The 24,809-nt window shown below is 33.5% G+C and overlaps 1 protein-coding gene across 2 annotated transcripts in view; it reads right to left on the minus strand.

Annotated features, from left to right (window-relative positions):
• MDGA2 (MAM domain containing glycosylphosphatidylinositol anchor 2) overlaps positions 1-24,809 on the minus strand; it is a 417,841-nt gene that overhangs the window by 300,180 nt on the left and 92,852 nt on the right. Inside the window, exon 3 of one of the 2 annotated variants that reach the window (XM_031679006.2) lies at positions 18,183-18,352. The gene's annotated coding sequence lies outside the window, so the exon portion shown is untranslated. Of the gene's footprint in view, positions 1-18,182; positions 18,358-24,809 lie in introns of both variants that reach the window. The other variant, XM_072962999.1, reaches the window with a different exon arrangement.

Genomic DNA, 24,809 nt, shown 5'->3' on the forward strand with positions numbered 1-24,809 from the left:
ATACAGGGAGAAGATGGCCATCTGCAAACCAGGATGCAGGCTCCCACTAGACACCAGATCTGCCAGCACTTTGATCCTGGACTTCCCGGTCTCCAGAATTGTGAGAAATCAATGTTTGTTTTTTAAGTTACCCAATCTACAGTACTGTTACAGCAGCCCCATCCAACTGACTGACACCTGCCCTTCAAAAAATTATTACATACTCTACCCTCAAGTCTCAGGGTAAGGAATATTATTATCAGGACCTTGATTTTTAGAGTAAACACAAGTTTTAAAAATTAATTTTTAGTATTTGCATACCTAAGTAATCACTCACCATGACAACTGCCATGACTTTATAGTAACTGATTCCAAAGGAAATCTGTTCAAGGGCTACACTGAGTTATAGTATATAGTACTCAGCAGTCTCAAAGAATAGGGGTGATGGGAAAATTAGAGTCTCATAAAACTGCTGTTACTGTACTTATAAACAGGGGAAAATTGTTTATAGGAGAAAGGATAACAGTGAGAGGTGCTAGCAATAACCACTGGTAGTTAGAACCCATTCTACCATGGTGACCAAGCCAACTCACAATGAAAGAATTCAAACATATAAACATCATACTGGAGGGCTGAGATTGTATAGCAACATCACACTAATTGGTTGAGATTTTTCTCAAGCTAACATAAAAACAATCACATTTGAATGTGTTGTCCATGATAGGCTTTCAAGCAACAAGAATGATTTTCTTTTAAATGTAGGCATGTCTATGTAAGTATCTTCTTGATGAATCTTAATGAGATTAGAGAAAACTAACACAATGTCCAGCATATATGATTTTAGTATTGTACAATTATGATAACACATTCAGTCTTTAATTTCCCTGTTAAACAATACCATTAATCAAGGAATCAACAGGTATACATTTACACTGCAATTCTGTTTATTTAAAAAAAAAGAAAAACATATCCATTGCTAGTAATTACACCTCTACCTATTGATATGTGCATGTGTGTAAAATGCACATTGTCTTCTGTGACAGTATAACTTTATGCTATACATAGAATGGGTTTGTGACTTAATCCAAAACAGAATGGTTGAAATCATAATCTGTTTAAAATAGGCTGGATGGCTAGTTTTTACCTGTCAAACTTCAGTTAATGGTGCCTACTTTACCTTACCAAAAAAAAAAAAATTGGTAAACTGATGGGATGATTATCAACCCCATATTAATATAATTATGATTAAGTTTATGAGAATGCTAAGTTAATATAGCGCTGCATTTTTCAACTGGTTTGATTTACTTTATTATTTATTAATGGTTTTAAACTTTTATTTTATCTGTCTGTTATATTTCCAATGAACTGATGAGACATCTGGATGAAGAATGAATAAATCCCAAAATGACTGAAATAACTTTGCTGGCTAATTTCATGAATCAACTTGGCTAGGCTATGATGCCCAGTTGTTTGGTCAAATATCAGTCGAGATATTTCTTGGATGGTGTATTTTAGATGTGACTAATACATAAATTAGTAGAGTCTGATAAAGGAGGCTACCCTCTATAATAAGAATGGATCTCATCCAATCAGTCAAAGGCCTTAAGAGCAAAGGACTGAGGTTTCACAAAGAAGAAGGAATTCTGAAGACTGCAACATAGAAGCCCTGCTTCAGTTTCCAACCTGCTACTCTGTGGAATTTGGGCTCTAAGACTGAAACATCAGCTTTCACCTGAATTTCCAGCTTGCGGGCCTGTCTTACAAATTTCAGCCTTCGTAGCTCCTACAATTATGGAAATCAATTCCTTAAGATAAATCTATCTCTCTTTTCTTCTCGCAATTTCTGTCTCTCTCTCCCTCTTCCATACATATACATTTTTTTAATTTAAAATATTTGTACATTTTAACTGTAAAACGAAGAAAAAATTCATCTAGGCAATTTCTCCTTTCCTAATTTAACATTCGAATAATTCTGGCTATTTATCCCAAGAACACTATTACATAGTGCTGTTCTTTCAATTTGACAAAACATTATGACAAAGTTAAAGTAAGCATCTCTGGTAGAAAAATAAGAGTTATTGAAGATATCCACTTTCTACTAATTTTTTGGATTCACTAATTTGTTGTTTTAACACCATGTATTTTCATTATAAATGACTGGCTACAGTAGAATGCCAGTGCTAGACTGGACCTGAGAAAACTATTTCTTTGAATTCTCTCATTTCACAGTGACTGCTGATCTAAGGTCATACAAGTAATGACATCATTGGATGAAGCCTAGCTTCCTGATTCTTAATAGGGTACTACATTGATACCATGCAGATTGAAGGACTATCATAATATGCCAAATACATAATAATTGTACAGTATTTGTTGAATAACTGACAGTTACTTTCTCCTGTATTCTCAACTGGCTGATAATAATCCAGATCCATTTGCTAAGAACAGAAAGGTGAATTTGTTACTCAGAAGTTTTAGAAGACCAAAATGTGTAACAAATGTGTACTTCATTGCAAGGTTTGGCTTATCAATAAGAAAAAGCATCTTCAAAGAAATTTTAAAATAGAAAACCATATTATGGATCTTAGTAGTATAAAAATGCAAATCATATTTATAATAGCAGAACTAGCACTAATATGTAGACCAAGTAAAATAAAGGATAAAGTAGAAAGTTTGGAATTTGGGAAAAAAAAAAGGATGAGAGCTGACACTGGGAAAAGTGGAGAATTAAATAAAACAGATAACAGATGTTTAATACATATCTTTAAATACATAATGTATTATATTACTAATATATTTATTCATAATTATAATAAAAATAATTATTAAAATGCATTTACTTATATGTTACATATGTATGCATATGATACCCTCATTTCTATATATGTTTAGTGTATGTTTGGCCAAGGAATGAAAAGAAAGAAGAAAGGATATGAATGGTGGAAAGTGCCTTAACACACAAAAAATCATAAATTGTCCCCACATATGGCATTTTTAATTTATTTTTCACTAAAGTTAAAAAAAATCAATTACAAAAATTAATTTGGCAAACATAATTAGAAATATTTGTTGAAGGTACAAGAGCACAACGAATGAAACAATTGTAAATGATATCGTTATTTCTAAAACTATTCTTCTACAGAATGGATTTGGTTTATTGAAAGCACTAAAGTAATCATTTAATACCATAATTCATGTACCAGATTGGTTTTGAATTTTTCATATATGCAGCTTCTCCTTTCTTCCTATTTGCATTCATCATCTGCTAACTCATCCATTTCATCAGCTTCTTGAGGAACTCTTTAATCTCTAGTTTACAACCTCTCTCCACCATGTTTCCTGACATCAAACTCAGTGATTTCAATATCCATATCAGCACTGCATCTATCATCACTAGCTCTGAATTCCTTAACTATCCTCTAGTGAAAGGATAGTAATTCACTCCAGCTCAGCCACCCTCTAATAAGATTATCACCTGGACCTTTAGATCACACGAAGGCATTCTATCTCTGCAATTGTAAACCCAGTTTGTTTCTTTTCCTGCGTGGGACTGCTCTTCTTTCCCTCTCTTGTGCCTGGTATACCTACAGGTCAAACAGAATTCATGATATTTCGCAAGCTACCCTCCTCCAGATAAATGGCATTTCCCATGCCTCACAACTTCTCCAAATAATCAGAATTTCCTTCAGACCTCTCACCCAGCCTCTGCCCACATTCTCACCAAATAACTTACCTTCTATTTCAGTAGATCAAAACGGCTAACAGATATGAACTTCACCTTTCCAGCCACTGCCAGCCTACTTTATCTGTATCTTTTTCTATTTCCTTCTTGTCTGCCTTTGTATTACAAAGCAAGGAAGTTAATTCTTCCTCAAGTTACCTATCAGATTTTTTTTATTCTATTCCCTCCTGACTCTCAATCCCATCAAATATCCTTGCTGTCTTATATCATTTTTCTTTCCTTCTACTCAATTTCATTATCTGTAAAATGAAAAGTGCATATATAATGAATTAACACACGATGTACTTGACACAGTGTGTAGTACATATTAAATGCTATGAAAGATTATATTTTATCATTGTTGAGTATTAATAGTATTAATAGTGATATAATTATTTTTATATGTCTGATTAAGTCTCTTATACTTATGCATAAACAAGTAAAATCAATATGATACATTCCACTGCCTCTTTGCATTCCTATGCTTTTTCTTCTATATATCCTTTACTGAGTTCTTATGTCGATCACCATTCTAAACCCTTATAACTGTAAAGAATAAAATAGCCAAATCTTCATAATGGGCTCAACACTTTGCCAAGCAAATAGTAGGCACCTATTAGTGTTAGTAAATGCAGTTGTGATAATTAGATAACAGCTATATGGATTAGATATCATTGTTACCCTTTAATAAGGAGTTAAGTAATTTGCCCAAGATCATAAAGCTGGTAATTATGGAGATGGACTTTTGAGATCAGATTAACTCACTGAACAATCTCTACCCTTGGAAGTGGTCCACTAACTTACTGATTTTTTTTTTAAGTGCCTCTTTTCAGGCATCAATCCATGTAAAGTTTACAATGCTGACAATGATGACCTTTCTTCTTGAGACCAGTCCCTAGTCTCCTACATCCCTATAGCAATTAAGAGATGACCTGAGCTTTGACTTTGTGTGAGCCAAGGACCTAAGAACTTTATATGCCCTAATTAATTTTGTCCTTACCACGACCATATAACTCTGGTATTGTTATTATTGTCATTGTCATTATTATTATTATCTCTATTTTAACAATGCTCAAATTAGTTACATGAGGTTCAGAGAGTGAAAATGTATGGATTATGTGGTTATACAATTCACAGAACTGACAAGGGTAAATCCAGAACTGGAATCCAGCAACTTAGTTCAATGTCTATACTTATAAGGATGACACTCTACTGATCTTAGTGCCAAGATTAGTGGCACATAATTAATTCTCAGTACATGATGGTTGAACAAATGCTTGCTACAAAATTACTGTAACAATAAATAACTAAATACGACATCAAGAGAAATCTTTGAAATACTTGAAAATAACTCTTTTCCTTCCAGTTCAGTTATTTTAAATACCTGAAAAGAGTTATCACTTGTCATGTTAGAGTTGAAGGTAAAGGTTTGCTTTTATAGTCATAACATATAGATATTAATAAACAGTGTAAACAGCTTCAGTCATGGACCAGGCACTGTGCAACTACAGAGATCCAGATACTTCTTATGTAACTGTGATGAGGTTAGAGGGATTTTATTAATATACTGTCTGACACTGGTTCCCCTAATGAGATCAATCTTTTCAAAATACATTTATGTGTTCAAGGTGAATGTGAAACTAGAAGGACTGGATGGAGAGCCTACTAGGCTTCAGAGAAAGGTGACATTGTTTTCCACGAGATAGGAGTTGGTAGCAATGGGGGAGAGACTGCTGTACTGGTCCTGAAAGAGGAGAAGAATATAGGGGAGAGAGGCACCAGGAAGACACAGGACATCTGAATACACTGAAGGAACACAAGACGATCAATGACTCCACCAGGCCCAGGTAAAGTTGTTGGTATTGCTGGGACCAACTCTGCCTCCATCGTGGACAAGTTTCAGTAAAGTCTGCTGTGTTCATGGAGGCTTTGTGGTTGTGGAGTTTTGTGTGAAATCAAATGGCCCATGCTTCCTGACTGGGAGAAACAGGACTGTACTGTGACAGAGACAGAGAAGTGGAAGTCTGGGAGGCAGAAGGCTCTAGAAACTAGGGCGATTTTCAGAAATCCCGAGGAAGAGCTTTGGACTTTGACAGAGTGTCAAAAGGGCATAACTTTGAGGCAGATACCTAGTTTTGAAACCAGAGGTCTTGGGATTGGACTAAGGATCCATAAATTTTTTCAAAGGTCCACAAGAGATTAAGATATGTAACCAGAGATAAGAACCACAATGTGACTTGAGGGCTGTGAGAAACACAGAAGCTTCTCCAACAACACTTCCTGAGGACACACTCTGGCTACAAAGAAGCAGATAAATATATGTGGGACCTTTAGGCAAGGTGAGATGTGTCAACAAGAAAAATTCAGATTGGCACAGTATAATATTTGGAAAAGAAAGTATGGAGATACATATATTTAAAAAAAAACTCCATAGAATTAGAAATGAGCTCATACATAGTGAACATTTTGAAAGAGCTATACAATCTTCCTTAAAAGGCTTACTAATTAATAACTTTTTATGCATATTGAGTAGGGTCATTTCACCTCATTTTTTCTTCTAACAGTTGTAGTTAAAATTACCAATTACAGTGATTTACTCCTGTTTTAGCACAACTCATGCTTACTTTGCAAGAAGAGACTATATAAAAGCCAAACTAAATGGCTATGAAATTTCTACAATGAGAAAATTCAGCAGCAACAATCCATTAAAATGACCTTTATCATAAAGTTTTGCAGAGGATATGTGGTCTGTGTCTACATGTCCTTCAAATAAAATAAAACAAATTCAGTGGGAAAGGAAATCATGAAATACAAAAGAAAAATTAAATCTTCTAATGTAAACTGGCAAATCATACCATAATCTGTTACTTCGTTTCAGGTAGATTTTGCATTCTTTTCCAAACTAGAGCAGAGAGACTATTATTTTTGGTTCTTTAAAAAGATACACTCTCATTCTTTTTTCTAATTCCTATTAGTTGCAACACCCTCTCTACACTTAGTATTGTTTTATAAAGAATAGAACCTCAAAAATGCATGCTCACTAAATAAATTAGTTTATTGACAGTAGTTTAAAACAGCTCAGGCTCACAGTGCTTTGCTGAGTTGGTGAAAAATAACATGCTAAAAAAGAAAACTTACCAGAGTTTCTTTATTACCAACATTACTTCATTCTAAGAAAATTTCCTCATGGTACCAAACACAGTGAAAAGATTTAATTTCTAATTCCTGCTGCGCCACCAACATGCTGTGATAACTCAAACAAGCTATTTAAAATAATAGTGGCCCAAGTCATAAGTATAGAAAATGAGGCTTTTCTTGCTTTCTCTCTTCATCCATCACACTTTTACCAGAAATTTTTTTCCACAATACAAACTATATACATATCTTTGCTCAGCAAATCTTCCATGGCCCCTCATTGCCCACATGATGATAAACAAACTGTTTAAGTTGGCATTCCAGGCCACTGTTTAAATATTCAGAAAATATTTACCCTGTAACCTTTACCCAAATCAGTCTCTCCCATCAATATAATAGAGTTATTCTCCCCGAACAACGCCACACATACTGCCACATCAACCCTTGGTCAGTCCCATTCTCCCAGTCAGATATGCTCTCCCTTCTCCACCTCAACTGTCTGTCTTTTTTCTTCATAGCCTTCTTCCAAGCCTTTCCTTCAATCAAGATAATATTTAGTGGTTACTTCTTCCCCTGAATTTCTGTAATACATCTTTGTGTTTATGATCTTACATCTATTCTTACTTCAAAAAGAGGCTGTAACTTGTTAGTGGGCAGATAATATACTTTATGTATTTTAATATCCCCAAACCTAATAGGTATCCAGAAAATCTTTACTGAAATATCATTATGATTTAGAACTGTTCTTAGAGAAGGAAAATAAATATTTATGTATTAGAGCTTTTTCTTCTCTTCTAAGCCCCAGCACACATTCAAAGTCTTCACTCAGATGTTTTCTGTTTACTTTGAAGCATCCTCTCTATAAAAAATTCAGAATCAAACAATCTAAAAATTGTGATGATGATTAAGGATATTTTAGTTCAACTATTCATTTAGAAAGGGAAAAAAAACCCCTGAGATCCAGAAACGTCATTTCTTTATTGAATTCATAATTTAGCAAGTCTCATGGCCAGCATAAGAAGACATGGAACCATGATTTCTCAATCTTACCTCAGCATTTCAGCTACTACAACAAGTATCTTAACTATAATATGCGGGATCATATTCTTTCTGATGATATGAATGGTGCTGGTTTCGTATAACACTCTGTTCCCAACACAGAGTCACAAAGAATCTGCCATACCGACATCATTTAAGAATTGTTTGTTGAATGAATACTGAATGGGTCATTATATATAATACCACATGAAGTAGAATTTCACTCCCATAAAGCACACTATTCAAAGTCACTGTTTTCCAGATGTCACCCTCTCATTGAAAACATTGCTTCATACTCAGAGAAAAAAGGGAAACAAATAGTGAATTTTCTAACTCAGAGTTTTCAAACTACATCATACTGTCTCTCTCAGTGAACTGTCATTAAGATCACAAGCCATTTGTTCTTTTTTCCCCAGTGGACATACGGACATACAACATCATTTCTTTGCCTGGATGTTTACTTTGAGGAAATTTACCAGAACACAATTATTAAGCAGTGAAAAACTGTATAGAGTTTAAATATTACTACTATTATTTGACAATGTTATGATTGGAAACGATGAATCACAGATTTTTAAGTTATATAGGCTACTTCTAAGAATTTGGAGGGCATAAAAGAGGGGCCACAAGTCTAAGGAAAGATAAAGATAAACATTTAAATGCACATTCTGAAAGAGGTAATATCAAGTAGTTTGATTTTACTTCTAGGTAAATCAGAAATCAATCTATCCCTCCACAAACATCTGTTTCTTATACTCTACTGTAAGTTCATCATTGGGATGGTCATTTGGACAGGAGTAAATTAAATAATGACATAAAGCGGTCCTTGCTCTCTAGGAGTTTACAAGACCTTTAGAAAAACAAAATTTATAGGCATGAATCATTATATAATACTTTCCAATGTACAAAATAACCATTAATACAGATTTATACTGCCTTATGCACAATTCAACAATTTCTTCTACACAATTCTGAAGAACAAAAAGCTCTCAAAAAGGAAAGATTTTCTATAATCAATTTGAAAACAGAATTTGACTCGATCTGAGCTATAATGATAACAAACATTGTCTGCAAATGATTTGAGGCTATTTATAAAGTTCTTTTGTCCCACTTCATATATGACATAACTCAGGGTATCGAAAGAGCTACATACAGAATATTAATATTTTTGACCTGGGGTCACTGGTGATGTTACAAAAAATAGTCTATGTTCACCGTAACCATTCCAAAACACTGAAACACAGACCTACCCTTCTCATTTAATGAAAGAATAATGAAAACAACAAACAAGAAAAAATTTAGCTTCAGAAGACATTAACATGGAGTTCCAAGGAGGAGAAGTCTCAGACCAGAAGTATTTCTGACACTGGGGGCAGGGATAGTAAAATTGGAATCTGAGAAATGATTTTCCTACTTTATCCATTTAGTACATATGATCAACAAGTAGATATCTTTTCTTTCATGAGTTTGTTTTTGTGAAAGTGTATCTACTTCTAACCTTTAAAACGTGCCAAAAAAAAAAAAAAAGACGCTTACAGTTTTGAAGACACTCTGTAAGTTCTTTTATTAGTAACACTAACACTTTTAGGTAATTAGATTGGTCATGTGTCCATGAGTAAATAACTCTGGTAAACAAGAATTCTTCATCTGCAGCAAACCCAAAATTGCAGCATTCTGTCTTGACATTTATTAACAGGGTAATTACCGTGACAGCATTTAATTTTAATAAGCATTGTAATTACCACATCAAACATCATTAAGACCTTCCAAACCCTAAGCTGATGTTTTGGGAGGAGGGGTGGTGGTGAAAAAAATTATGTTTAATGAGATGGACTTAAGGCATTAGTTTTCTTCCAGGGCTTGTCTTGCTACCAGAATTTCCATTAGTCATTCTAGTCTTTTTTCTAAAGTTTGTTGTCCAGAAGTCATGTTGATAGGTCCAATAAAAATAAACTCAAACAACGCACTGTTAATCATTTTTAACTGTGAAGTTTATAATTCTTTCCAACACTGGTAAATTGTATTTGAAGAATAAATGGATAACATGTCATTCTAATCTCCCACTAATTTCCCAGGTATAAAAGTAATAAATAAATCTAACAGACAAGGACAAAAAAAATTCACTGCTTGTTCTTTATATAATGAAATGCAACAATCTACCTCAATGAAGTTAAATTGAGGAATATGTTTCAGAAATAAGAAGGCTTACAAAATGTTTAATGGATATTGGAAAAAATTTGTCTTATGTGTGAACAGTGTCTGCACACATGAAACTTATTAAGCTAATGCCTCTGAATCTAATTTCTTTTTGAATTAAAAATAAGTTTTAATCAAATCCTAACCTTCAAAGTTGTATGACCTCTATTACCCTGTGAGCAATAGTTATGGCTGAGAATCAGTGAAAGAATTACAGAAACACATTCACAGAAAATTGTTTAAATGCCCTCAAGAATCTCAAGGTAACAAATATATTTCAGTATGAGAGCGTCACAATTCTGCGAACCTACTTTTTCTTTACATAGAATATACTCTCTTCCTCCACAGGGAGATAGTGGGGTTCCTGATGAATGGCCATTGCTTCTTAGGGTAAATGAAGCACTATTAGTATTTAGGAGAATGCTGATTCTCAATGGTAATTTTGAAGTCCGAAAACTGTAATTCCTTTATCTTATATTCGACATAAATAGCAGATAATCATTCATATGGTCATGAAACACTAGCAATAAAATCTCAACACAACATAGCCAATCTTTCAAATTAAGCTTTCATTTTTCCTCTAAACCCACCCTTTTAGTCACTATTCTCCCAAATACAGTTCACTTAATCTCTCTTCTGTGTCTTTAATCAAACTGCTCACTTATTGTTGAATACCTTTGCCTTCTCCCTCTACTTATTTAAACCTACTGTGCCAAGAACTCTGAAAGGTTGTATATTTTCCCTATTTGCTAGCTAACAAGTTAGCCTGCCAGTGTCATGGAAGCTCACAGAAGACATGAGACTCCTGGGTCAGAGGCAAATGGCTTTACTCCTCATCTCAGATGGAAGTAAGAGCCTCATGTTTTCATAGGTTCTCCTCCCTCAATTTCCACAGGGGCAATGTTCGCGCAGCCCAGGCAAATGCTGTACACACATTTTGCGACACAGGTAAGGAATCCTGAGTTTAGGAAACTTCTGATCTTAAAAGGTCCTGCTAGCAAAGGTGCCTAATCTTTGCTCCCAAGGGAGACACTACCGTTATTATTCTGGTCAGGAAACAAATCTGCCTTCTGCCACAGAGGCAGATATTGACTCTAATATCTATGGTTGTTTGCTACAAAAACATCCTTGAAAAAGAGAGTTCAGGACAAAAAACTGCCAAAGGACATGCAGAAATGCATGTTAAATCTCATCCTTCAAACTACAATGTCAATCCCACTTCTTTAACAGTAAGAGGCCACAGGGAACTCTCACTCTTGGCACTACACTTTTTGTGCCATCTGACATGTCATTCACATTGTGAGGCATCATTTACGTCATTTATCTTATTGCTTAACATTTGTATTCCATTTAAATAAATTACATATTTTATATTTTCTCTTTAGGTAGTTTGAACTCAATGAAGGTACAAATTATGTAATAAATTCTTTTTAAGCCTCACAAATATTTAATGAAACTATTTTCAGTAGCCACTCAAATATTTGCTCCATGAAGAAGGGTCAAAACTTATATTTTAAATGTTTCATCCTAAGCCACAGGTAAACAAATGGTAGTAGAAGAGTTTTACTCTGTCACATTTGAGGGGGAAATTAGTTAGAAACGGGCACCAACATTCCCTGTGCTATTGTCTGTCCTTTGCTTATAAAATATCTTTTCTGTCAACTTTAATTGGTGTCAAATATCAGAGAACATCAGTTCTTACAAAGAATTAAAGAAGAGTATAAATATAATTAGAATTGACAACAATCATCTGACAAAATTTGGAATGAGATTAGTTTTAACTTCTAGGAGCTTAATAACAAGAATCTCCAAGGCAAAATCGTCAAATCTATATTTTATGAATTAAAAATGATCAAATTATACATGCACATAATTTAGAAAGCCAAATAATTATACAAAACACAACCTCAAGTATTTCCAATACCCAGAGGCAAATTTATCTAATGCATCTCTTAACCATTCTTGGTTTTGCCTTCATGTTTTTAAATGTTTAACTGCTACTTATGGATTTTTTTTCATTTGCACATTGTATTACTGACTTCTTCCTATTGAAGAGAAGCCTTTAGCTCTCTTATACTAACTCTCCCCCATTTCCACATTCCTTATATTTACATCATACTTATGGTGAAGTCAACTGCTGTTGTTCTCATTGGTAATGCAAGTATGTCTTCACAGTTAAACCTTGTATAATATTTCAGTTACATTTCATTTCATACAACTTTTTCTTTGCATTCTGTAAATAATACCCACATTTTGTTTCTTCTATTTCATATGCATCCATCATTACCATATTATGAAGCTTTCCATGGGAAGTGTTAAAAATCACTCTCTAAAACATCAGATAACCCACCAGTTGAATCTCTTTCCTGAAGACATCCTTCATGGAGCCTCCTTCCAGCTTCAGCCTATCTTGGCTGCTCTTGAGGTCCAATGCACAGCTATCATCATGGAGTTTTGCTTCACTAACATCCTGGCATTTCCTTCCATATTCTCTATATACAATCTCCTATTTTTAAAATTAGTTATGGTAGAACATATATAAAAGGAGTGTAGTAGTGTGTTGAGAAAGGGAACATGGCAGATGAAATCTGGAAATCTTATAGATCTAAAAATGTCTTCCTTCTTCTTTAACTATCAAACTTAAGAAAGTCTGGCTGTGTAGAAAGCTGTGTTTTGAAAACAGTTTTCTTCAGAATTTCAGAAGCTCTACTCAATTTTCTTCTAGCTTCCTGATTTCTTTTCTTTTTTTCATCATTTGCTTCCTGATTTCTATTTATAAGACCTGTGCCATTTTGATTCCTAATTCTTTATATGTGATTTTAGAAAAATAGAAAAACTCATTGGAAATGTTTAAGATCTTCACTTATCTCCTAGTGTTTTGAATTGCATGTTGATATGTTTCAGTGTGGATCTTGTTTACTCCATCTTCTAGACACTTGGTGGACCCTTTTTAATTGAAAACATCTGTCCAATTATGACAGAAATTTGTGTTAATTTTTTAGAAAATAATGTCTTCATCTCTATTTCCTCTTTTTGGAATTCCATTCCAATGCTAAGTTTGCTAGACCAATTATCTAATTTTCATAATTTCTCTTTCTTGTTTCAGTTCTTTGATTGTTAAATTTCATTTTATTCTCTTAAGATTTCTTCAACTTTATCTTTCATCTCTTTTATTGATTTTTATGTTATTACTTTTAATATTCTAAGAGTTCATTGATGTTTTCTGAAAATTCTTTGTTTCTATTTTCCTGTTCCTGTTATGTAAATGCAGTATTTCCCTTTTTTCCTGAGAATACTAATTTAAAAATCAACAATTGTGTTTTATTTTGTAGTTTGGCTCTTTGAACTAGCCCTGTTTCCTGAATTCTTTTTCCCATTTCTTTTTCTTGGTTTCTCTGTTTTATTTTTTGGAAGATTGTCTCAAATGTTTGGTTATCTGGTATACTCACATCTAGGAATCACTTATAAAAGAGCTTATTGGTAGCTGTGTTGATCAACTGTAGGCTTCACTGTGGGTAAATTAGCTAGGCTATTTCATCAAGGACCCTACTTGTCAGGATCCATAGCCTTTTCTCCAGAGTTCATCAGTGTTCCTAGGTAGGAATTCTCCAAAATTCTGCTGGAAAGGCATTCTCAGAACCAAGTGTGAGAAGGGCTTATGATGAGTATGTAAACTTTCACTTAATAACCCTGATTTAAGAGTATGTTGTCTCTTGTTTTTGATGACTACAGGTTTCTTAGTTCAAAGTTTCTCTGGTTCAATATCTCACAAAAATAAAATTTTGTGTCTTCCATAGGAATTTGACTAGGAGGTTAGTGGGCAATGCAAGATAGGTAGGCATTAAATTCTGTGAAATGTAGAAGGAGATCTGGTTATGGAACTCTTCTTACATAGACTTTGAACCAACTCTTCTGTTTTTAGACTAAATTACACTGTAAAAGCTAAGTGGTATCCCCAACTTCTGAGCTTTCTGAGAATTCTGTAACATATGTTACATGCCTAGTTCTGTCCTCCATACTGACCGCTTTGATTCAAGTTTTCTTTAGTATGCTAAACAATGGTTGTTCCCTGATCTGAGTCTTTTCCTTCAAAATTGTTTTTCTGTCATCTCCTTTCCCATTCCCTCTATCCTTGTTGATATGTTTTGTTGTTGGTTGTTATTGTTGTGGTTTTACTCCTTTACTGTGGTTTTAGTATAGTTTCAGGAAGAAGACAAAGAGAATGTGTATGTTTTAAAACAGCAGGTTTAAGTAGAACTAATTCTACATGTTTCTGTTTAATATACAGCTTTTAGTATTCAGACCCTCAGAAGTGATTTCCCAGCAAAAGAATTGTAATTGATTAGCTTTTGGTCAGAAATATGTGTATAAATGAGTAGGTCAGATTTTACAAAAAAAAAAGTTATGTGGTTATGAAATCAGCTTGTTTATAAATATACTTTTTAAAGAATTATACTTCATAAAGCATCTTGGAATGTTTTTATAATTCTTAAAAGTCAAAATGATACTCATAATAACCTGAGAAACATAGTTACATCTTCTCAAAATAACAACACAAAGCAAACCATATTCTTGGTTGAATAGAAAAAAATACATTTGGTAGTTGTTTTATGAAAGCTACATGGTCCAATTTTTCTACTATAAGAAATCTTAGAAAGTTCTGTGGGAAGACATTATTAATTTATTTAATAAATCTTCCCAAATTGATCAAAATGCTAATGTAGAGTCACAAATATTTCAAAATATTTATCTAATAAAAATCACCTCATTTTAGATCAATCAGTACTGTAGCAGGCTCCTCTTCTGAAAATAAATTTTCCTCACCAAAATAATGAGGAATTAGCACTAAACTTTATTTTAGGTAGGTATTAGCTAAAAAGTGAAGAAACTTATGATCAGAATACGGGATTTAATGAAAGATAATTTTCACTATTACAAAATCTCTCCAGAGTTACTGATGGCTATAAAATTAATAGTTTTATGGGGCACTTTTAAAAGACCATGTATCACAAGGGATTCAAGGCTAAATTCTAATACCATTTACTAGAATTTCTGTTAATTCCAAGCCATAGTCTGCCTCAGCTTGTTGTTGCAAATATGATCCTTACCCACAGACTTTTTTTTTTGTATTTTGTATTCTATACCCATTGTGTGTTCCAAGTTCTACCAACGTTGATGAACCAGTTTAGAAAAAAAAAGAAATAGAAATCTACAGTGCAGTCGATGATTCTAAAACTATGGCTTCAAACATAAAAAGAATAGTCCTATTGTTTTAACATCTCCAAAAATAGCTAAGGCATAAATAAATAAGTACCTGAAATAAAGTTGCTCACTTGTTTATGATTTATAAAAATGAGTATCTACTCAGTAAACCTGTCCAGCTTCAAATCAAAATCCTAAGTAACAGACGAATCTTTAGACTATAATCCAATTTTAGACCTCAAGGTTGCCAAGTTTTTAAAACTCAACACTAATATGCTAGTCATGTTCCTATTGACAATGATAGGACAGGTTTTAAATTATAAAGATTCATGTAGAGAAAACATGCCTGAGTCTAAAAGCTGTGTTTTTCAGTCAAGGTTACTTTTGGAACACATGGATTCCCAAAAAGGCCTAGCTCTCTCTATTGTAAAGTGTTCTTGTCAGTCAAAACATGTTTGAAAATTTACTATTTAAAGGAATTTATTTACCCCAAGCTTTCAAAATAGGCGTAACTACTTAAAACCCATGTCTTGATTATCATAAGATCTCTGGAGCTGAAGGTAAGGCATTCCCAGGAAAATTTCTGTTAGTGAAATGCCACATTTATTCATAGAGTCCATAATTTAATACATGTCATTCTCTCAAATAATTTCAGACAACTTTCTAATAAATCTTTGCCATCAAAAACATCCTGAAAGCAGTACTTCACTATGGTATGTACCACAGTGACATTTCACTTAACACAGAACAAGGTGTTTGCCAAGTTCAGGTTGTATGGGAGAAATCCCAACAAAGGCCAAAGGAGAAGACAACAGAGCTGGTGCCTTCAAGCATGGCTACCTGGAAGGTGACACAGGCCTTAGAACAGGACTTGGGAAAACCAGAGAGAGTCACACTGCTCATCAGTTCCACCCAAGTGCGCAACGTGAACTAAGATACTGGGGCACCACTGAATCTGGACAGCAAGAGATGTGAACAAATAGAAAGAGTGGGAATAGTACAGAATAGTACCTAAAAGGCTTTGTAGTAAGAGGACAAGAGAGGACTATATTTAAGTCTTTAAAAATGTCACTTCCTTCTTTGTATTAGATTTTTAAGCCAGCAACACAATATTGTTATTGCCAAACTTACTGTAGTGGCAATGCATGTCCCAATCTCTTATTCAAAACCTTAAGGGGATGTTCTCCAGAATATTTCAGATTTTAGGAAGATAATACAGTACATATACTATGCATTATACGGTACACTCGGCAGGCTCTGTGGCAATACTGTATAATGAAAAACGTTATTTCTAGGGCAAAACATGATTATTCATACAAAGTAGGGTAAATAAAGACCAGAAAGTCTTTTCTACTTTTGTATTCAAGTCATTTCTGGTTAGATGTTGCCATCAAACTGGTTCACATCAGGTATTGCTGAGAAAAGTTACCGATAAAATAAAACAAAACAAAACACACCCATTCAATCTTCAGAACTTTTCACATTTTAGACTTGTGTCCAAGGAATGGAAGTGTATTTTAAAACTTCAGGATCAAAATTGTAACAAAAAAGCACAGCTGTATGCTTTGAAAAGATATATTCTAGAAGTATTTAATTCATTTATATTAAACTTAGTGTCATTTAAAATTATATACGAACAAAAATACTAAACGTAGTATTTTTTTATAAAGTATATGTTACTGAAAATATTTGATCAGGGTGGGAGGGCCAGTGGCCATACTGTTGGGAAGCATGTGGGAAAGGCCAGTAAGGACAGGGGACGAGAAGCACGTGGGATACAGGTTCCTGAGTTACGCCAGGGGTGTCCAAGGGATCAGGAAATGATAGAGAGAACGGGGCATGGGTGTCTTCTCTCTCATCCCTTCTAGGGACAGTGAAAGCACCTGAATGTGGAAGATGAATCCCAAATGCAGCCTTGTCACCCACTTCTCAGTCACCCTGAATAAGTAAATGAGATTAAGCATAGGATCTGATAAACAGATCATGTATAAATACAATTCCTTCCCTACTGTGCAACACTTGCCCTGCACTGAAAGAAAAGAAAAAAGGGAAGAATGAAAGATAGGTAGTTACAAAATCAGGAATTCCTCACTTGCTACTTACATCTGAATTACTTTAAAAAATCCTTTTATTCTAACAGTAGAAATTTAACAAATAAAATGAAAGTTCTGATAATAAGACAATGGAGTGATAGATACCTACGCACAAGACCAGACTGAATGTAGGCCCTTAATTCGTGTGGAAGAAAGTAAGGAGACCAAGAGGACTTTAAATGCATTTGCTAACAGCAAAAAAGTAGAAAAATGACACCAGGAACGAAAATAAATCAACAGACACTTTTCAGGTGGCACAGCGTCGCACTAGGTACTGATTACTTTCAACAGAGTTGGATCAAAACCAGAGTCTACGCAAAGATTTTGGTCTTTCACAAGCCAGTTCAAATAACTTGCTCACGTGATACGCATTTAAAAAAATGAGAATAGCTGAAATTACACATAGGTAAAATTGACAAAACCTGTTACAGTATGTATAGCATGATCCTTCTTTTTATACAAATATAAATATGCATTTACATACTTAATATAAAGGAAAGAAGTATATACATTCAACACTAACAGTCATTAGTGGGATTTTCAGTAATATTTACTGTTTTATTAATCTGGTTCTTAAGTGTTCTATAATTGATATGTATTGTTCAATCATAAAAGTATTAAATTTTCTAATGGAGATTTTTCAGGAAATATGTTACATGAGCTATCATCACCTTATATACTTTTCATTCTCAACTAAATAGAATTCCATTGTTTGGAATATTTTTTCTCAACAGAGACAATAAAAAATAGATTTCAAGTTGCAGGGCAGAAAAAATGTGTAGTAGACTTAATTAGAGTTTTCTGGGAAATATACTTACAGTATACATCCACTCTGATTGACTTTATTGCTGGGGACCCCAAGCCATTCTCTGCTTTACAGTAATACCGGCCTCCTTGGTGTCGCTGAATATTTGTAATCCTCAAAGTCTCATTGAAGACACTTGAGTCTTGAAATCTGTCAGAGGCACTTCCTGCTGTTTTGGTCCACCTGATCTGAGCAAGCATCAACAAAGATTGTTACTTTAGGTTGGTTTTCTCACTGAAAAACTAAGTATCAAATACTCATTTGAAGAGGTTGCTTTTAGAAGAACTACAAAGCCAATTTTGGCAAGTTATTGACAATTAAGAAGAAAAGTTTATACACATAACTGAATTATAAAATAGTAAATGCAGTGTCATCATTGTGCAGTGAGTGTAATTCTAGTTCAATTGCACAGAGTTCATCAATAGTTTAATTAGTGTGAAGGATAATATAAATATAATACAAAGACAGTATATATATAAGTAGTACATTGGAAATATGACAGTTTCTCTTTTTGTTGAGCACTTAGTGTTTTCTCTCATATTTTCTAAACCCTGCAAGGCACTTTTTATTTATTTAGTACAGGTACTACAGGCAGGCTCGCAATTTCTTTTTGGACATGCTTCAGTATTTTATTTAAATTTTTCTATTTGATTTGGATAATTTAAGCATATTACCACAATGGCTTATTGAGATTATGTGCAATTTTATACACCTGGTTGTTAAAACCGGTTTTTGTTTCTTTTTTATGCCTTTGCTTTAATAAGCCCACAAATGACTTGTCTGTTTTGGTAATTAGAATTCACTTTACATCAATAATTATTTTCAAAAAATGTGCAAACTTTTCCAAAGAGAACATTTCTATTAAACTGCCAAAACACTCTGAATATCTAAAACATTCCATTATAAACAATACCTTAAACATTCTTTTAAACACAGCTGTGTACAACAGACTTATTAGCTTTTACTAGAAATAAAGACTGGCATTCAACTCAAATTTTGTATATTTTAGCTTACAAAACCTGAACAAAAGCCACATGATGGTACAGTAAAGTGATACAAAATAGGAAAATTTGGGTTTATTTCTCTCATTGTCCCTGATGTATAATATATTTTTGTTTGGTTGGTTTTTATATTCTGGTTGAAAAACTACTGATAGAAATCCTCTGGTCAAACGCAAATGAAGAAACATGGAAAAATGCAACTAGAGACTAGGTCATCAAAATTGAAATCTTATAATACTGCCATTATTTACACTATTTTCATATAATGTTAATTAAAATTTACAATCTAATTACATTAAACATATCTTTAAAAAGTTCTCCAAAGCATTACAGTATCAGCATAACCACGTTTTCTGTTAATTGTGAATAAAATGAAAATGTTACATAGAGATTAATAAAATTGAGTAAATCACAAAGATATATATATGTTTATCCAAAAACTTTGTGCAGAAAATATACACAAAAAACAAATGGGATAATTCCTGATTTCCAGCAGTTTGTAAGCCGATTATTGATATGCTCATAAAAAGATAAAGTATAACAAGGACATTGGTCTGATAAGTACTATTTCCATGGGGAAATCTAAGATTCTATTTTAATTTAAATTTCAAAATTCACAGGTAACCAAATAAAGAAGATTTAAATAAACAAATTAAATATTTTTGTTCTTGTATAGAGATATGTTAATTCTAAAATAGATATTTCTAACATACAAGTGAAATACAATTCCAATTAAGATACCAAGTTATCTTTGACTACCACAATATAGTACCAAAATTGCTTTTAAAAAGTATATATTTCAGAAAATAAAAAGTAAGTTCAAGATAAAAGATTTTTGGAAATGGCCCAGCACTTTCAGATAATAAAAATATGATATTAAGACAATAATTTAGTTGTATGGTACTGTTATAGTATGGGGAATTGGAGGAATTGTCCAGGAACAGGGTAGGGGGTGGGGGCAGGGGGAGAGAGAGCAAGAGTCTGTGTGTGCATACGTGTGTGTGTGTGTGTGTGTGTGTGTGTGAGAGACAGAGAGGGAGAGAAAGAAGGAGGGAGAATGAGAAGGAGAGGGGGAGAGAAACAGAGATAGAAAAGAGAGAGCTAGAAAAGAAATTACTATATTGACTAGAAGTTATCAAACTTTTTGGTCTCAGAGTATCTTTACACTATCAAAAATTATTAAGGACCCCAAATTCCTTTGTTTATTTGAATTACATCTATCCATAATTATTGTTTAGAAATTAAAACTGAGGCAATGTTAAACTCTTTATTATTAACTCATTTTAAATTTTATTAATAAACTGATGACATTAACATAAGGAACATTTTTAATCAGGAAAATTCTTTTCAAAACAAAAAATTAATGAATAAAATGAATGGCATTGTTTATAGTTCTGCAAATCTCTTCAATATCTGGTTTGGTAGAAAAGAGCTGGCCAGATAATTATATCAGCTTCTGCACGCAATCTGTGGCAAGATGTTATTTCGTTCGAAATATTTGTAGAAAAGTCTCACCTCATACTGATATCTGGTTGTAAAGGAAGGGGTATTAAAATAGACTTTTCAGATAATTGTGGACGGTCTTCTCTGACACTACACTAAAACTTTTCAAGTGTTAAGTTTCCTAACATTCGATTGCAAAATAGAATGGAAGCCACGTCAGTTTCCTTTTGGCACTCTGTTACACTGAAATCCATTGGTCTATCTTGCACTTTTAATGGATCTTTTGCTCATACATGATTTTGTAGCATCTTTCGAAAAATATGAATTCACTGAGTTATGCAGATGTTCCAAATGTTGACATATTTCACTGTATAATACAAATCACATATATTAATCTCATCAACAATCTTTTCAGAAGAGACTTTCAGTGCTGGGATGCTGTCATGCTTATGTTGGCAGATTTTAAAAAATTCCAATTTTTCTCTTAAAAATTTACATTTAATTATTAGTAAAAATATACCTAAGGTACCTCATTTGGGACCATAATTTCACTTCACTCAGTTTTGAGAAAATATCTGCTAAATACCCAAGTCTGAATAATCATTGTTTGTATAATAATCATCTTTTTAAGCAAAAACATATTCTATGAAAAAAGTGGCTAATTTACCACAAAACTATCACACAAGTCCTTTACCTTGAGAAAACCACTGTACTTTATTTAGTAAGTGGCAGAAATGCTTTATAGGTAACAATGTCAGAATTGAGGTTTAGTTTTCATAATGCATATATAATACAGTGCACTAAATGATGAATAAGCTAGTGGATAAGAACACAAAATCAAGAGGAAGAAAAAGAACTACAAGCAGGCATTATGTTAGTAAAAAGATATCCAACCTCTATCATTTAAAAAATATAAATAAAAACATGAAAAACCAAATTTCATCTATCAAATAGCTACAAACACAGATGATATCTTGTATTGCTGAAGTGTCATAGTTGGGGTTGGAAGGGTCAACTGGTAGAACCTTCCTTTTTGGAGGGGAATCTTGTAAATTATGCCCCAAAATGGAAACACACTCAGATCTTTGCTTAGCAATTATCTGGTAAAAAATTTACCTAACATTTGCACAAGATTTCAGAAGAATGTATGTATAATAGTACAACACTGGAAACAATGTAAGTGTCAAGGATACAGAAGTGGTTATAAAGTGATTGAACTCTAAAGTCAGACTGAATGTAATCACTGAAAGAATTAAAATAAAAATGTACTATAAAGTTAAAAAAGAAACAGAAGAGAATACAACTACTAAAAGGAAATATTTCTGAGCTTCGGAAAGACTTAAGTTTACTCCTTGAGAGGGCTTACCAAGTTACATGTCTAATTGATGAAAAAAACCCTAAACATACTTATAAAAGCTGTGACCTCAAAGTCTACAAAGAAAACTGTACAGGCTTCAGGCAGAAGGAACAAACTGTTATAATGTGTCAGAGCCTGCTCATGCCCTGATGTTGACTCTCTCCTTCTTCCACAGTAATTGAACCCCAAATTACTCATCATGCACAAGGCCGCCCAAGAAAAAGACTACATTTCCCAGCAATCCATTGTGCTTGCCAGTGAATTTTAAGCAGAAATGTCCTCATAAGGAAGCAGCACTCCACAGTTTGCTCATTTCAGCACATTTCTGCTGGTCTCATCTTGGACCATGAACTGTTGGAATGAAAGTGAAGCACAGAGAAACAATAGAACAGAAGAATCCAAATTTCTGGTATCACAGAGTTGTGCCTACCTAACCTGAACTCTATAGTTCTGGACTTCTACATGGGAGAGAAATACATTTCTATCTTAGGTCTTACTGGGGGGCGGGGGATGGTTTCCTATGACTAAAAGCCAAATTTAATTCAAACTGATGAGCCTAGGGTGGTACTGAAGGTCTGCTGGTCTTCAGGATTCTCATCTCCAACACTGAAAGCTCTCGAAGACAGTGGAACAGCATCTGTATTTACTGGAAAAGGTGGGAGGAGGGCCTATATCCCAATAGCCAGCAGCCAATATCTGTTTCCTCTTAGTGTGAAAGAAAAAAATACAGTGATATGCAAACATTCAGTCACCTCAGGGTTCAAGGAACCTCACCTGACAAAAATAGTTGAGAAAATATTCCAGCCACCCAACAAATAAAATGGATCTGAGGCCTTGCATTTGGATAAGAGAAAGAAAACCGTATGGTGGTGAGAAGTTAATATTAATATATGTTCATTTAAGGGTTACGTGTGGCTCACCTGGGTACTATACAATTTAAGTACTGAACAAAGTTTACTAAAACCAAAGGGACATACAATAAGGGGATTTGTAACATCCTAGCAAAACTTAGGAGTTTGCAGTGGGTGTAGGACACAAAGGGGAGATAAAATCCTTGACGGCTCACGGGAATGAAAGGAAAGGGAAAGAGAGAAGTAAGCTGTCTAAAATCTTCAACTTTTGGAGGGTTGGAAGGGGGAAGGGTGTGTCTCTATGGGAGAAACAGTAGGTATTTTATTTACAAATACCAAAAGAATCATAAAAGTCTGCTGAAAATAATAGAAAAATGGACAACTCCAGTAATGCAAGGAAAATGAGACAAAGGAAAGGATAGAAATTTGATAAAATGAGCAAAAATGGAACAAAGGGAAAAGAGAAACATACAATTTTAAATAAAGAATATCCATAGAGTAAGATGGAACCAGTTGCATCAGTCATAGACTAAATGTGACTAAATTTAATTCGCCCATTACAAGAGTCTATTAGGCTGGATTTAAAAGTAACAACAAGTTATACACTGTTTACCAAATATATATACATATATAATTATATATAATATATAATTATAATTGTATATAATAACTATATATAATGATACATAGTTATAAATATATTTTATGTATGTAAAATAACTGAATTTAAAAGTAACAAGTTTATTGCTATTTATCATATATATATATATATACACACACACATATGTAAGCATGTGTCTGTGTCTGTGTGTATATACATATATATAGCTAATATTGAAAAAGAACGCAAGGACAAAGTGGTATCTGGAATGTGTAAACTATCAGAAGTGAATATACAGTAAGATTAAATTAATAGGAAGAAATTTGTAATTTACAACACTAACAGGGAAAGAAGGTCATTACTATATGTAATGTTAAAAAGTACAACTGATGGAAAATATATTATTATTAATTGGTATGCAGTCAAGTATGGAGCAGCTAAAATTATAAAACAAACAAAATTAGAAACAGAAGAATCTGAGAAACATGCAGTTGCAGTGGGAAATTCCAATACCTCTCTGAGAACTGGCAGTTTCAGATAATATAATTTTTTTATTAAGTTAAAAAAATAAATAAGACAAGGAGGAACTGAAAATATAACTAACATTTACGACTAATTAAAAATACAGAATATCTTCCAGCCATACAATAATGGATTTTTTTTCTCCTTATGCCCATTTAAACATTTACAAAACTGATCATGTACTTGGAAGCAAACAACCACCACCACTCTTAATCACTTAAATTCTTTAATCACTTAAAAATTCAGAGGTAGTACAGGCTGTCATCTGGACTTAATTCAATACAGTTATAAATAAATAATCAAAAGACAAATGCATGGTTCAAAGGGAAAATTAAAAAGAAAACTGCTAACTGTCTAAAAATCAATGAATAGAAAACCATTTCATATACAATCCATGCATACAGCAAAAGGAGTACAAACAGGAAAATATAAACCTCAAGTACCTTCTGTATGAAGGAAGGAAGGAAGAAAGAAAGAGAACAAACTAGTACTCATCTAACTCACTTTAATTTAATGTAGGTTGCTGGGCTCCACCCTAGACTACTGCTTGTTAATCAACACAAGTAGAAACAATTCATCTTTATTTTTAATTCCCTCTCTTGAAGACTCTTCTGGGCTAGTCTGGCCTACGTAAACAGAATGTCATTGGGGAAACAATAAAATAGACAAGAAGTACCATAGGAAGACTGTATGAATAATTCAACTCTGGATCCCAGCAATTAAATTAGTTCCATAGATGATTTACATGCATCTGTTAAATGAAAATAGAGGACTTAGGTTAAACTTGAAGGGTTGGTGGATATAATGGTGAAGATTAGATTCAGCTAACAATAAGACAGACAAAATAACTGATTTAGACAAAGTA

Source organism: Vicugna pacos, chromosome 6 (genome assembly GCF_048564905.1).
Source record: "Vicugna pacos chromosome 6, VicPac4, whole genome shotgun sequence".
NCBI classification, from domain to species: Eukaryota; Metazoa; Chordata; class Mammalia; order Artiodactyla; family Camelidae; genus Vicugna; species Vicugna pacos.